At 43.9% G+C, this 15,775-nt stretch overlaps 1 protein-coding gene across 1 annotated transcript in view; it reads left to right on the top strand.

Annotated features, from left to right (window-relative positions):
• The first annotated feature begins 3,802 nt into the window (after positions 1–3,802).
• Positions 3,803–15,775, top strand: part of LOC124795581 — a 479,635-nt gene continuing 467,662 nt past the window's right edge. Inside the window, exon 1 of the mRNA XM_047259653.1 lies at positions 3,803–3,912. The gene's annotated coding sequence lies outside the window, so the exon portion shown is untranslated. The remainder of the gene's footprint in view (positions 3,913–15,775) is intronic.

The raw sequence follows: 15,775 nt of genomic DNA on the forward strand, positions 1-15,775 counted from the left end.
GGATTGCTGTCAGCAGGTGTCCTCTTGCAGCATGACAATGCAAGGCCCCACACTGCCCATACAACAGTTGCAACAATCACAGACCTGCATTTTCAGTGTCTTCCTCATCCACCATACTCGCCAGACCTTGCCCCAAGTGATTTCCATATGTTTGGACCACTCAGAGACGCAATGGGAGGAAAGAAGTTCTGTTCTGATGAAAAGGTACGCCACGCGGTGCATATGTGGTTGCGCTGACTACCAAAAGAATTTTTTTCTAAAGGAATTTATGCACTTTGTAAGAGCTGGAGGACTTGCGTTGAGCGTGTGGGAGATTATGTTGAAAATTGATAGAGCTTTGTACCACTTCTGCACAATAAATAATATTTTTAAAAAATTTAAGGTTTTCATTTGACTCACCATTGTACTTAGATGGTTCAAATAGCTCTGAGCACTATGGGACTTAACATCTGAGGTCATCAGTCCCCTAGAACTTAGAACTACTTAAACCTAACTAACCTAAGGACATCACACACATCCATGCCCGAGGCAGGATTCGAACCTGCGACCGCAGCGGTCGCGCGGTTCCGGACTGAAGCGCCTAGAAACGCTCGGCCACAGCGGCTGGCATACTTCGATGAAGCCATAGGTGTTACGTCGAGATAATAAGAGCATTCAGCAAAATTTGCTACGAGAGCTGCAACTAGAGGACGTCAAGTTTTACACATAAATTTTTATATATAAATTACTTACGACTGGATGAGAGTGTATTACAGTATTTGCTCTGTAAACTGGCTTCTCATATTAGAATACTCTCTTGAGAAATGCTATACCTGCAGACAGGCAAATTGTTACACTGGGATTTCTTGAGAGAGGAGAGAGCTACTATAGTTTACAACATAGCACACAAAAATAACATTGCACATTACCCTAAATAATTCCATAAACGTGTGAAGCTATTTATAAAGCTGTCAAGGAGGAATGTGTAAAGGTAAAGACATGTTTAGAACACTATATGGGCAATAAGAGCTATTTTTATTTTAGAATAATTTAATTAATGGAATTACTGTTCCAACAACTAGCCTACAAAATTAATAAAAAACACGAAACAGATGAAGCGTTTCTCAACTTGTGGCATCCAGAGTTCAAAAATAGACAAAGTAGAATGGAAAGCTACGAAAGAATTTTTTACATTAGGGTGTGTCCACATCCTCTATTCGTGTTTGTCAAAAATCTGTCTGGATGTTTCCTGACGTAGAGGTGGATGGCTGTAGCTGTGATTGTGAACATTTGTCGCCTGCAGCATATTCCACCTGCCTATCAACACACAATTAATAGCTTGCACTGTGCCCCTTGCTCAACCCCCCCCCCCCCCCCCCCTCTCACACCACCACTACCCTAATCGAAGCAAGCTTACGAGGCGTGCTTTTTTAATTCAGTGCCGTTTTGAAATTAAAAAAAGACGTGCTAAGATATCTCAATAATTTTATTTTTAGATGAAAGCCTGTACCTTAATCTACGCACTGACGCCATTACAGTCGGATTCTTCCTTGTTTACGTTGTGTACTGAGTGTTTAAGATGCCCCCAATAATCGTGAGTCCCGCCGACTGTGATGTACGGGTTGTTATAAGATTCCTTAGTGCTAAAGGCGTAAAAGCGATCGATATTCATCGTGAGATCTGTGCATTTAAAGACAGCCGGCCGGAGTGGCCGAGCGGTTCTAGGCGCTACAGTCTGGAACCGCGCGACCGCTATGGTCGCAGTTTCGAATCCTGCCTCGGGCATGGATGTGTGTGATGTCCTTAGGTTAGTTTTACGTTCTAGGGGACTGATGACCTCAGCAGTTAAGTCCCATAGTGCTCAGAGCCATTTGAACCATTTAAGGACATTTAAAGATGGCCGTACAAATGTGCATGATAAATAACGGAGTGGGCGTCCTTCGGTAGTTAATGAAAGTTTGGTGCAGGAAGTGGACAATAAAGTGAGAGAAAACAGACGTTTTACGATTCCCTCCTTGCGGGATGACTTTCCTAATGATTCTCATAGTGTTTGGTATGGCATTGTGACCGAGCACTTGAATTACCAAAAAATTGTGTGCACGTTGGGTACCGAAAATGTTGGCGGATGTGCACAAAACCAAACGTTTAGACAGTGCATTGAGTTTCCTTGACCGTACCACAAGGACGGTGATGATTTCTTAAGCCAAATTGTTACGGGTGATGAAAAAAAAAAAAAAGGTTCGAATGGCTCTGAACACTATGCGACTTAACTTCTGAGGTCATCAGTCGCCTAGAACTTAGAACTAATTAAAACTAACTAACCTAAGGACATCACACATATCCATGCCCGAGGCAGGATACGAACCTGCGACCGTAGCGGTCGCTCGGTTCCAGACTGTAGCGTCTAGAACCGCACGGCCACTCCGGCCGGCGGGCGATGAAACATGGGTGGCCTACGTCACACCAGAATCGAAGCAACAGTCCATGGAAGTTGAGCACGGGCATCGTTTTGCTGCAAGACAATGCCCATCCGCATGTGGCAAATCAGACCAAAGATCTCATCACATCTTTTCGATGGGAAACTCTAGATCACCCTCCGCACAGCCCCGATCTTTCGCCTAGTGACTACCATCGGTTCCTGCACTTGAAGGAACACCTGGGCGGTCAGCGCCTTCAAGACGATGACGAAGTCAAAACAGTGGTGATGCAGTGATTAACAAGTCAGGCGGCAGACTTCTATGAGGAGGGTATTCAAAAACTCGTACAACGTTATGACAAGTGCCTCAATACTGACGGAAATTACGTAGAAAAGTAGATTCAAGTACAGGCTTTCATGCAAAAAAACAATTATTGAGATATCTTTTGCACTACCTGTCGCACAAATCGACTCCTCTTTCCTGGCATACTGAAATAAAACAATAGATGCAATCACATCAAACGTAACCTTTCATCAATTAAGGCATTACACGTATAAATCGAGAATCACACTGGTAACGTCATATGCATGTTTACTCATAAATAAACTATTTCTGGCATATCTTATCATGACACCGTACGATTCTAACCCCATTGACAATTTCAGATATGTCCTGCCATCTGTGCGTAAGATGTAGAACTTTTTGCATTCCGTAAGAATCGTGCCATCGCAGACTAGAATGAATCGTGAAAGAATCATGAACGAATCGTAGGAATCGATTCGCAATGTGAGATTGAATCGTAGGAATCGAATCGGGGAAAAGAGTCGTGTTGGCCAACTCTACTACAGGGATGTCAAATAGCTGTAGCGATGCCAGCGCTCCAAGCGGTTACATTTCACACTGCAACGAAAAGAAGAGGAACGACTCTTATGATTAAATCTACCGCGAGGCCCTAGATTTGATCATATTTATTTGACGACAGGCGAGATTTGACAAAGTTCCCTATTACACAATAAAATTTATTTGACAAATATTTGACATATCAACTTTGACAAAGAAATATGATAGTGTAATACCGGCTTTATGCACCAACCCAATAAATTTTGTGCCGAGAAATTGCTCGTGTAAAACGGACTTAGGTCCCGTTTTTCTGCAAACACTATACGTAGTACCCCGTGCGGCTCGCAAATTGCCGACATCGATGTACGCAGAAGCGCTCGCAGCCCTCCCTACGCAGTCACAACAATATCAAACAGGCGAACCGGCCGCTCCAGGAGCGGCGCTGGACCGCTCTGGTTGGAGGGTCGGCCGGCAGGTGGCCGCTGGGCTGTTGCGGCGTTGCCGAGCAACGGCCCGCCGGCAGCGCGGACCGCCAGCAGCCAGCGGCCAGAAGCCAGTCCGTGTCACGGTGCCGCCGCGCAAACTACGGTGGTCGCGATCCGCTCCACAGTCGCGCGCCGCGTGTGTTGCCAACGCTTCCACCGGTTCTTCGCCCACCGCATCGGATACCTAAGAGGTAAGGTCTTATTTCCTGCCACGTCCACGTCTGAGATAATGGAATGAGAACCTGTCTTCATGCAACAGCTTTCAGGTCTGTTGAGCTTTCCCGTGGCGCTTGTACGTATTTTTGCAGGGTTTAAGGACACAGTGAAACATGGCTAAATAAACACGTTTTTCCTTCGACGTCTACTTACGGATGGAACAAAAACTGCAGGAAGGTTACCGTAGTTACATATTGATAAACTCTGTTTTCCCCACATATGACCTGTTTCGCTATTGACACGCATTAGAGAAACGAACCTACATTTGCGTCTTACTTTGAATATCACTTATACCTCCCCTGTAGTTCAAATGTCAAACATCTGTCCCAACACGTAAAGAGTCCGTTTTCGCTACGGCATATAACGATAATGGGTGGACCTCTTATACTTGAAAACGTAGATCTCAACCTAGTGTAGTGTCTTGCAGTGCTCCGTCAACAGGAACCCAGCAATCGCATAATTGACCCTAGGATTAGGAACAAACTGGTTGTCGAACAGCTGTTACCTACCTGGACCGGCCTAGAGAATTTCCGTCTTTGACTTAAGTGATTACGACCAATACACTCCCGGCTTTGTGGTATTGTCGTATCCCACATTTACTTATCTACTCCGCAAGCCACTGCACCGTCCTTGTACAGGAACCAGAGGTTCCAGCCAGCGCACTGGCTTAGATTCGGATGCCGTATCACATCTTAAAACAATGATGGTTGCCAAATGATTTAACGACGCGTAATATATTACAGCTTACAATTATTGAGACTTCAGGAGTCAAGGTCGTAAGGAGGAGAATTACTTACCGCTTTTGAGGACGCTCTTAATAACGTTCTCCCGCGTCCGGCCATCCCGATTTAGGTTTTTCGTGATTTCCCTAAATCGCTTCAAGCAAATGCTGGGATGGTTCCTCGGAAAGGGCACGGCCGACTTCTTGCCTCATTCTTCCCTAATCCGATGGGACCGATGACCTCGCTGTTTCGTCTCTTCCCCCATATCAACCAACGAACCAACCAATAACGTTCTCAATACAGTGAAGGATAAAGATGGAAGGCCAGAAATGTGACGTCTATTGTACGGACCAATGAACAGGAAGAATCAGGAACTAATTATTGCTTTCTAATCGGGTAGTATTAACGGATCACAGATTTACGGATTGTGACAAGTGCGGTCATAAAATAGTTAATCGGTGCAGGTAGTTACAACCAGCACTGCTTTGCTGTTCGTGACATGTTGATTCCTTCCAGTTTAGCCATCATAGGCTTAGTAGAAAGCATAGCTATTCACTGACATAACAAAATTTAGTAAGTGTTTCGAAATCACATTTATTCTGGCATTCCTTTTCAATGCAGATTGACCTGTATGGGTGCAGATATCTCCTGGAGTTTACAGGCTACAGAAGTTCAAGACTTTTCGGTAATGACCTGTCCTGTACGCCAACTACATACAGTCATGTTTATTACCTGAATAAGTGTGATAAAAAGGACTTTCAAAATGTGCCTCCATACATGAATACGAACATATACGCACACACACACTCACTCACTCCATTTCCGTCCAGCAACAATAGGAATTACTATCTTATCGTTTCCCACCTAGTAAAATATTAAGGTGCTTGTATAACGGCACTTTCCGGCCGGGAAGCAAAATATTTCGCTCGTCTTCACAGTGCTGTGTTAAAAAGACTTGCAGACTGTCGTGATGTAGTGGGCTTAACAATGAATTACTTGCCCGCCGATGACATCGCTTCCTTGTTTGACACCCGCAGCATCACTGCACGCCACAGCCCAGCGTGGGTGATGCACCGTTTGCGAACCTGTTGACAATTCTTGTTTGCAGCTGGGAAACTGCCACGCGCACGTGAGTCATGGACAATTCTCATGACTTCTTACCGGACATTCTTCGACTTAATGAGAAACGTTACGCGTTCGATAGATCTCGAATGACTGCTGTGTCTGGCAGAAGTACATCAACGTTATTCAGCTTGTGCTAAATGATCTAAATTGAGCTTGCAATGCATCGCGTTACCGGCTGACTGCTGAGTGATGATAATTTATTATCTGAGTATGGATAGTGTTTGTTTTGAGTATTAATGTTGGTTTTCCTGTGCTATAAAATTGATATATTAACAAAAATTAATTTATACGACTTTAAAGTGGATACGTGCGTAAAATCTAAGACACGTGCAGTATTGCTAGATGCTACTAGAAATACCTTCTTTATGGGTTGTCAGCATTAACAAAAAGATCAGGCTGTAAGTATTTTGTTATCGTGTAACGTTTCGCGGTTGGTAGCTTCAGCCCGAGAGGTAAAGGGGACGTCATGTGTGTCGTCAGTCATCAAAGGTGAACAAGTTAATTATTTTTATAGATGAGAAAGATTTTTGGTCGGTATTAGTAGTAAAGATCATACCTGTGTGAAAACAAGAATAAGCAGATGTAATGAAAGTGTGTGAAAATTAAACGAACACTTAATGCGTGACATCATAACGCACACCCATCTCTTCTGTAGTTTTTCACACCGTCACACATCCGACAAGCAGTTCTGGGACAATAGTCTGTCCACTAAGCGAAGGGTTTGAATACGAAATCACACGTTGATTTTTCCCTTCCGTTTACCATCGCAACTCTCGAATTACTATGTCTCATTATCAACCATAGCCTTCTACTACTACGAAAAATCTCTCTTATACTGTTTGATAAGGTGACACAAGATACATGCTTAGCACTTTTGGTTTAAATTCACACCTCATCAATCTTTTATATGAATATGTGTGTTGGTTGTTTCTAATATCATTGTTGATAATTTGCGTTTGGAATGTAGAAGGTAGCTTTGGACTTAACGCTCCGTCGACGTTAGCTTGTGCAGAGCTACAGTGAAGAAGGAATCGAACTTGTCCTTTTCATAAGAAGCAGGGGATTTAAGCGAGTTCAGTGAGTTGACCACTGCGTCACATCCTTCGGTAATTAGCTTTGAGATGCGGCAGTTTGGTTCCATTGCATCCTTTAATCTTACCTTAGGAATCAAGCACACCTTTCTCTTCAAAATCCCCGATCCTTTGGAGCATCGAACTCCCGTGCATGAAAAGCTTCAGTTGTCTCATTATTTTACGGATGAATTAATGTGACACGTATTTAACGTTAAGTGAGTAAATACCTTCACGGTTGAAATCGCAAAACCCTAATTATGTTGGTTGTTGAAAAATTTGAAATTATGTGAAAAATTAATTGGAAGAGCACTTCTTTTTCTTGTGCCTTTGTCCCGCTTCAACGGAAGTTCAGCATGGCTATTAACTGATTTGTCGTGGTTAGTTTAAAGGTTGGTTAGATGCACTTCCTGTCGCCATCCGGTGTGGAAATGTCCAACCCAACAGGCTGCATGATGTGTTTTTTACGTCAACGTGTGCTAAAGTTTCCTAAATGTTTGCGAGTAGTGTAACTGAAGCGAGACGTTGATACCAGACCTGTTTTTCACTTATTGGCATGTGGGAAACCGCCTAAAAACCATATCCATGTTGACCGGCACATCGCCCCTCGTCGTTAAATAGGGACTGGGTGTTGTGTTGTCCAAATCATCATCATTTGATCCCCATCGACGCGCAAGTCGCCAAGTGGCGTCAAATCGAAAGACTTGCACCCGGCGAACGGTCTACACGACGGGAGGCGCTAGTCACACGACGTTTACATTTTACCAGCCGAGCAGATTCGATCCGGGGTCGGCACACCTCCCCCTCCCGGAAGTAGCTTCTTAGCACCATTCTCGAATACTGGATGAATGCAGTTGGGGTAATTTGCGCGCTGTACGGTACGCTGTCTTAAAACATAAACATAGTTTGTAACATCAAGATTTGAGTTATTGTGTCAAATCTTTAACGTAAGATTATACTTTTTAACGAGCAAATTGCAACAGCATTTTAAATTTGGTCAAGTATTATACTAAATGCTGCAAATCAAGTTTTTGTTGCCCCTGAACCGTTTAGTAACGTAGATCATATACACAATATAGAGCACTGTCAATAAAATTCTTCTGACCTGTTGACCGTATTGTCAATATTAAAATTGTCCGGCGTTTCGATCACTATTGGAGGTGCTGGAAACGTCAGACAGTTTTATATATCGACAATGTGGTCAACAGCCCAGACAAATTTCATTGACAGTGACAACGCTCGCGGAAGCCTACGCTTAGAATATACTACAGATAACGTTTGACCAGAGTTTAAAATAACTAAACAACGAGGAAAACTCAGATGCATAAACACTTCAATGTCTATTATAAAGCTTATCCATTACAGATTTTTAGGACCCGTGTCTGTTAATTAAATGCAAATGCATGAAACCTGCAACCAGTCGCTTTTTTTATTGGTTGCATTCTTATGTAGGACCTATTTACTTTTACTTCAGTGTCTTAGTTGTTCCTGACAATTTGTACAAGCTTGCCAGTTTGGTTTTTTTAATTGAGCGACTTTATATTTACTACACGATGGTGCACAATACGTTATGTGTTACTGGTCGACTTACTCGTTTTGACTGCTGTCTCTACATACTGAAGATAACAAACGTCATGGGATAGCGATTTGCACATATACAGATGATGGTAGGTACACAGGGTATGAAACGGCAGTGCATTGGCGGAACTGTCGGTCATTTCCAAGAACGATTGCCTACCGAAGTCGAGGGGTCCAAACGATACATATCGAGTGCGCGATCGTAAATCGATCATGCGACTCCATTGGCAGGCGTTCTGATCAATTATTTGTGATCGTCATTTTTATCTGTTTTGCATCGTTCCCTTAGTTGCTCTGAATTACATACCTCCGCGAATTATTCGTGAGTTTCTAGGTACACCCAGACGATTTATGTCGTTAGTGAGTTGGATGTCTGGTGTACTTGACGTTTCTTCGGCGGATTCTCTCACGTGGAAAAATCTAATTCCATGTTTACCCAGCGTAGAAAATTGTTCGACTTTTGTCGCAAATATGGAGTACTACCAGACGAGGAAAGAAGGGACTGTGTAGACTTTGGTGGTGCGAAGTGTGTAAAACTTCGAAAGAACAGTTTCGAAGCTAAAATGCCGTTACACTCTCATTGCAAACAGTGAGGAAAACGAACGAGTTTCAGGAAGAATACATGGTTCGACTCATCCAAATTATCCATCCAAACCACCGTAATGGACTTTCACATGACGACAACACCGACGACGAGTAAGGTAAGTCGTCTCCTTAACAGTGACAAGTATCTTTTCTTTTGTCGTTACAGTAGTTTCCAACGTAAACATACCCTTAACGCCCGTCACCAGAGTCGGATGATCGATTTACGATCGCGTGCTCGATATGTATCGTTTGGACCCCTCGACTTCGATAGGCAATCATTCTTGGAAATTACCGAATTGTCATTTTACTCAGTTGATTATGTGAAAGGGTTTCCGACGTGTTTATGGCCGCACGGGGTGAATTAAAAGACTTTGAACGCGGAATGGTTGTTGGAGCAAGACATATGAGACATTCCATTTTGGAAATCGTTTCGTAGGGAATTAAATACTCAGATATCCACAGTGTCAAGAGCGTGCCGAGAGTATCACATTACTTTCATTACCTCTCACTGAACGGCCGGGAGCACCGGCGTTTTTGTACATTTTCAGTAGTAACATAACAGGCAAGCAGGACTGCGTGAAATAACCGCAGGAATCAATGTGGGACGTACGGCGAACTTATCCGTTAGGACAGAGCGGCGAAATTTAGTGTTAATGGGCTCTGACAGCAGACGAGCGACGCGAGTGCCTTGCTAACGACCCGACATACCCTGCAGTGCCTCTTCAGGGTTCGTCACCATATCGTTTGGATACAGACGACTGGAATACTGTGGCCTGATCAGGCTGGTAAGAGGTGGTGGTGGGCTTAGTCTGGAGCAGATCCCCGAGGCCTTGGACCCGAGCTTTGAAAGGCACTGTGCATGGAATGGAATGGGTCCTCTGGTCCAACTGAACCGATCATTGACTGGAAATGGTTCTCTTCGGCTACTTAGGAACCATTTGCAACCAGTCATGGACTTCATGTTCCCAAACATCGATGTCGCGTCACAACTGTTGGCGACTGGTTTGAAGAACATTCTGAACAATTCGAGCGAATGATTGGGCCACCCAGATCGCCCGACATGAATCCCATCGAACATTTTTGGGACGTAATAGAGAGGTCAGTTCGTGCACAAAATCCTGCACCGGCAACTGTTTCGCAATTATGGGGGGCTATACAGGCACTGTGGCTCAAGGAGACTTCCAACAACTTGTTGAGTCCAGCCGGCCGCGGTGGCCGTGCGGTTCTAGGCGCTTCAGTCCGGTTCGAATCCTGCCTCGGGCATGGATGTGTGTGATGTCCTTAGGTTAGTTGCGTTTAAGTAGTTCTAAGTTCTAGGGTACTGATGATCTAAGATGTTAAGTCCCATAGTGCTCAGAGCCATTTGAACCATTTTGTTGAGTCCATGCCATGCCGACTTGCTGAACTAGGCCGGGTAAAAAGGAGGTCCGACACGATATTAGGAGGTGTCTCATGACTTTTGTCCGCTGCTCGTGGTCTCGCGGTAGCGTTCTCGCTTCCCGAACACGGGGTCCCGGGTTCGATTCCCGGAGGGGTCAAGGATTTTTCCTGCCTCGAGATGACTGGGTGTTGTTGTGTCGTCTTCATCATCATCATCATTCATCCCCATTACGGTCGGAGGAAGGCAATGACAAACCACCTCCACTGGGACGTTGCCTAGTACGGCGGTGCGGGTCTTCCGTATCGTTCCCCTACACTCCGTCACGGAGTATGGGACTTCATCATCATCATCTCATGACTTTAGTGTATACGCATATAATCATGCGTTAAAAATGAAAACCCAGCGAAAAATGAAACGCCAGTAAACGGTGACGCATTTACGTTACATACCTCAAGTAAATGATTGAGTCACCTGGAGGCATATGGATTCTTAGTAAGTGGAAATCATCACGCAGTTGTAATGGCGTCGAACGGCGCTTTGAAGATTAAATTTTAAAGAATGGAAGTTTTAAAATTTTTCCATCAGTTCCATGATTAGCTATACTGGGCAACTCTGCTCTCGCAGTCCTAATTAGCGCAGCAAGTAGTGCGTCTAGCGGGAAACGGTGATGCAATCAGCGACTGCAGAGAGAAGAAATCGCCCTCTTCCAGGCTGGAGGAGTCTCCGCAACACTTGTTTCCTGGACGATGGCTGCGCTCTCACCAGGCCCCTAAAAAATCTTGTCCAGCCCGGTATCCGTTTTCTGCACTCGGTTTTATCCCCATTCAGTGTACAGTAATACTCAAACATCACGAGTTTGTACTAATACTTCGGACAAATCGGAACTACGGACCACACAAATCTAGGCGTGGGGAATGGAGATACCGGACTCAGATTTATCGGAAGATTCTTAAGGAAGCGTAATTTCCCTGTGGAGGAGGCACTTTGCAGATCTGCCGTTCGCTTAATTCTTGACTAGTATACTTCAAGCGGGACCGGTACCAAGTTGGCCAGCCCGAAAGTTCCGAAACTCTGCGGAAGTGTTCCACCACATGATGGGTATTAAATCAGGAAAATTTCATCCCATTCGGAACTGACGTCCTTTCTCACCAGTATGCAATGTGGCCCTCCCTCCAACAGTTACCAAATCAGTCCTGTTGTCATACCCAACATCTCCCCACGCCGTGATTCCAGGGGTTGGAGAGGTATGGGTCTTGAGAATCGCTGCTTCTTGTAGCTTCCATCAGCGTGTCTACGGACACACCGGCGCTATTCTATTACGAATAGAAGCGAGATTCATTGCTCAACAACATAAAATGTCGCACCATGTCCCAGTTGACAGTGGACCTACGTCATGGGCGTCCCTGTTGTCTGTGGTACGGTGTTAGCGGTAGTGCACGACACACGAGACCTGAACCCAGCTACCAGCAGTCTGTTCCCGACGGTCCGCGTTCACTCCCGGCCTGCATCCTCTGTCCGGATTTCAGTTTTTGCTATCCATGTGCACATCAAAGACAGTGAAACAGTCCTCCGATCTTCTCGTCATGTCGTCGTTCTAGGAGGACCTGCCCCTGTTGTTCTCCCTACACAGCTGTCCTGAGTCCAACTCATCACCTACCATTCTCCAGCCGTTGCCCTGCAGCCAGCTGCGTGTCCGTGTGACGCTCCCATGTCCCTCTTGCCAATGCTTTCATCTCTCTCAAAATGTCAACGAAGACGACAAAGTCCACGTGCACGTCCTGTGGGACGTTTTGTGCTACATTTGTAACGTTCCAGTAAAGTTAGGCACACCCAACAGCCTTCACGTCCTCACAGCATTATTCATTTGTAAGAATGTTTTTTTTGTGTACCGAAAATAAGCTCGTAAACGGATTAAATTTTTGCACAGCCCACAGCCACGGAAATGCTGAGTATCAATTACTTGCATGTCTGAAAGAACAGACGTGTTGACGATCACGAGCTGTACGAAATACTTCGAAATTAATTTGCTAACTGTGAATTACCTGACATCCGCTATATTAGATATAGAATTACTACCCAATAGTGGCACATGAAAATTTGTACCGGGCCGGGACTCGAACCGTGATTTCCCACTTACCGCAAGCAGTCGCCTTAACTATTTCGGCTATCCGTGAACGCTCCCCGGACCGACCCAAACTTCCATATGTCAAACTGTCAACCTCTTTATATCGCAGTCCACTAAACTCATCACCTAATGCTCGCAACATTGCTTGGATTCTCGCAATACGGAGAAAGAGACAACGAGGCTCCTGTTACGGGAATCCAAGTAATGTTGCGAGCGTTAGCTGATGAATTTGGTGAGCTGCTTGTTAGTTAGTTCGTTGGTTCGTTGGTTGGTTGGTTGTTCCATTGATCAATCGCACGGTGCGGTAGCCGTTATGATGTGGAACGTGTCAAATGCACAAGAAATGCACATGTGAAACAAGATTTAAATAATATATATATATAATTTTACAATACAGAGTTAAGGATTACTTTTTCTACTATTTACCCCATTCACTTAAATGGCACAAAATGCATATACTATATTTATAGATTTACTTCTTCCTATTCAAGAATTCATCTGTGGTATAGGAGTTGTCAAGGAGATATGATTTCAATTTCTTTTTGAAGCTATTACTGCTGCCTGTCAGACATTTTATTTCATATGGTAATTTGTCGAACATTTTTATAGCAGCATATTTTACCCCTTTCTGTGCCAAAGGTAGGTTGAGTAAAGGATAGTGTAAGTCTTTCTTTTTTTCTGGTATTATAATCACGAATGCCACTGTTGTTTTTAAACTGGTCCATGTTGTTGAGAACAAATTTCATTAGTGAGTCAGTGTACTGTGAGGCTATTGTAAGAATTCCCAATCTTTTAAAAAGATGCCTACAAGATGTGCAATTATGATCCCCGCACATTGATCTAACCACTTTCTTTAGAACAGTGAATACTTTTTGTCTAAATGTTGAGTTACCCCAAAATATTATTCCGTATGACATCAGGGAGTGAAAGTATGCAAAGTATATTAGCTTACAAATTTCTATATCCTCAAAATTGGCGAGTATTCTGATTGCAAAAGTTGCTCAACCTAGTCGCTTTATAAGATCCAAAATATGAATTTTCCAATTAAGATTCTCATCTGTATGTACACCCAGAAACGTAGTATGCTCTACCCTGTCTACTGACTTCTGTTGATGTGTTATATTTATTGAAGGAACTGTACTTTTTTCACCAGAAAATTGGATGCACTGTGTTTTTTCAAAGTTTAGAGCAAGCGCATTTGCAGAAAACCAATTAATGACGTTTCCAAAGATCTTATTTGTATCATTTTCAATTGGAGTTTCTTTTACTGCGATATAAAGACGTAGACATTGTGACGTATGGAAAATTGGGCTGGCCTGGGAGGTGTGCACTGATAGCCTAAACGTTACGGCGACCTCGTGATTAGGTCACTGTGTACGTGTGCAGCTAATGTCAAGGGATTCGGAGAAGGAAATAAAATTCGGAATACTGGGGCTACCGGTTCAGTGGCGTTCCATCAAGGTGTAAAACTTTTCGTTTTCGTCACTGTAGGCTGAGAAGATTCAAACAAACACTGCGACATTAGGGTCTATTTCGTCAGCACGAGAGCGTCACAGAAAGGAAGGAACGCCGTCAAGAATTTAGTCCGGAGTGGTCTGTAACAGTGGTTAGGTGGGATACAATTTAAAATCAGTGTAAACCCTTCCGGAGGAACTGGTGTTTGCTGTGACTTAGCGAACTGGGACAACGCTGCTTCTACCGCAGGCTGTTGCCGGCGAAATTTTTTGTCCAACGAGTTAGGTAAGAGGTGACTGCTCACTTTCTGGGTTGCTCTTCGCTTTTCCTGCGAAGAATTAGCGCTGCATCACCACCAGCAAGAAGTGCTGTACCGCGTCATCGACCGCGTTTTGTGTCACCCGTTTCGCGTGAAGCGTCCCTTCACGTGACCTGACCTTTTCTATCGACATCCCTTCAATGATCACAGTACTTTCATGTGTGCGTAAATTTTAGATCATTAGTAGAAAAATCAAATGTTGATCAGTATCTGGAACATAAACCACATTACGTCTTGTCGTCAGAACGTTTAATGCTAACCTTTCTTTCCTTCCGAATCACATATGTGAACGAGTTATTAACAGCGCTTTTGCCCTTACTTGTAGTTTGTGTCGTCACTCTCGTTGCATTACTGCCTTAGGCTATACTCAAGGATGTTAGTCACTTGAAATGTTTCGTAAGTGTGTAGTTACCCAATGTCGAAAACATTGCTGTCAGTACGACATCCGCCGGCCGGGGTGGCCGAGCGGTTCTAGGCGCTACAGTCTGGAACCGCGAGACCGCTACGGTCGCAAGTTCGAATCCTGCCTCGGGCATGGATGTGTGTGATGTCCTTAAGTTAGTTAGGCTTAAGTAGTTCTAAGTTCTAGGGGACTGATGACCTCAGCAGTTACGTCCTATAGTGCTCAGAGCCGTTTGAATTTGAGTACGACATCCATTCAATAACTTTATCTTCGAATCCTTCATTTGGTCCGTGTTTGCATAGAAAAACAACAATATCAGAAATTGAGCCCGCCTTGATGCAAAACACCTTGTTATTTGTTTACTTATTTACAGTTCAGAGAAGGCTAAGACCACTCAGAAAAACCTCCGATGAATGAGGACGTCGACTGGTTCCTTCTCCAAACAATAGATTTCTGTCGACGAGGAATTGTAATTTCCGACCGTTGATTAGTGTGACTTGGTGATTATATTGAAAAATAGCGTCACTTATCTTTTCTACTTTCAATTTTAGTGTAGCATTCACTAAAAAATATTTGCGCTGCCCTCATAATGTGTAAATTACTTTTTGATATGCCCTCGTTATGTACAATATCTGTTGTCTTGGTTTCCAGGTGAAGGAGTAAGAAGTATACCTTTTCTTGCTATGAAAGAACATAACGTGACTGACATCCACGATGAACTGTGCGACAATTAGCGTCTTCGGCAATGACCGAAGGAAAAATAAGGGAACAGTGTCGTGCTGTTATAGAAGGCTATACAAATGTACATCTTCTTCTTCTTCGCGGATGGATCACTTAGGACCACGCGTAATTAACATTTGTTGGCCTTCCTTTTCGCCCAGTATTCCTTCATAAACAACGAATGGGCTAGCTTTCGTTGCGTAGACCATGTATGTCGGTTCGTTTTTCTCTCTTCTTCCTCAAAGCCCGTGTGTTTGTGATTTTTCTGATTTCGTTTCTATCATGTAGATTTGGACACCCTAATTCTCTCAGGTCTTTTTCCGTCTGTTTGTACCAGTTCGGTCTTGTACTTTTG

Source organism: Schistocerca piceifrons, chromosome 4 (genome assembly GCF_021461385.2).
Source record: "Schistocerca piceifrons isolate TAMUIC-IGC-003096 chromosome 4, iqSchPice1.1, whole genome shotgun sequence".
Classification (NCBI taxonomy): Eukaryota; Metazoa; Arthropoda; class Insecta; order Orthoptera; family Acrididae; genus Schistocerca; species Schistocerca piceifrons.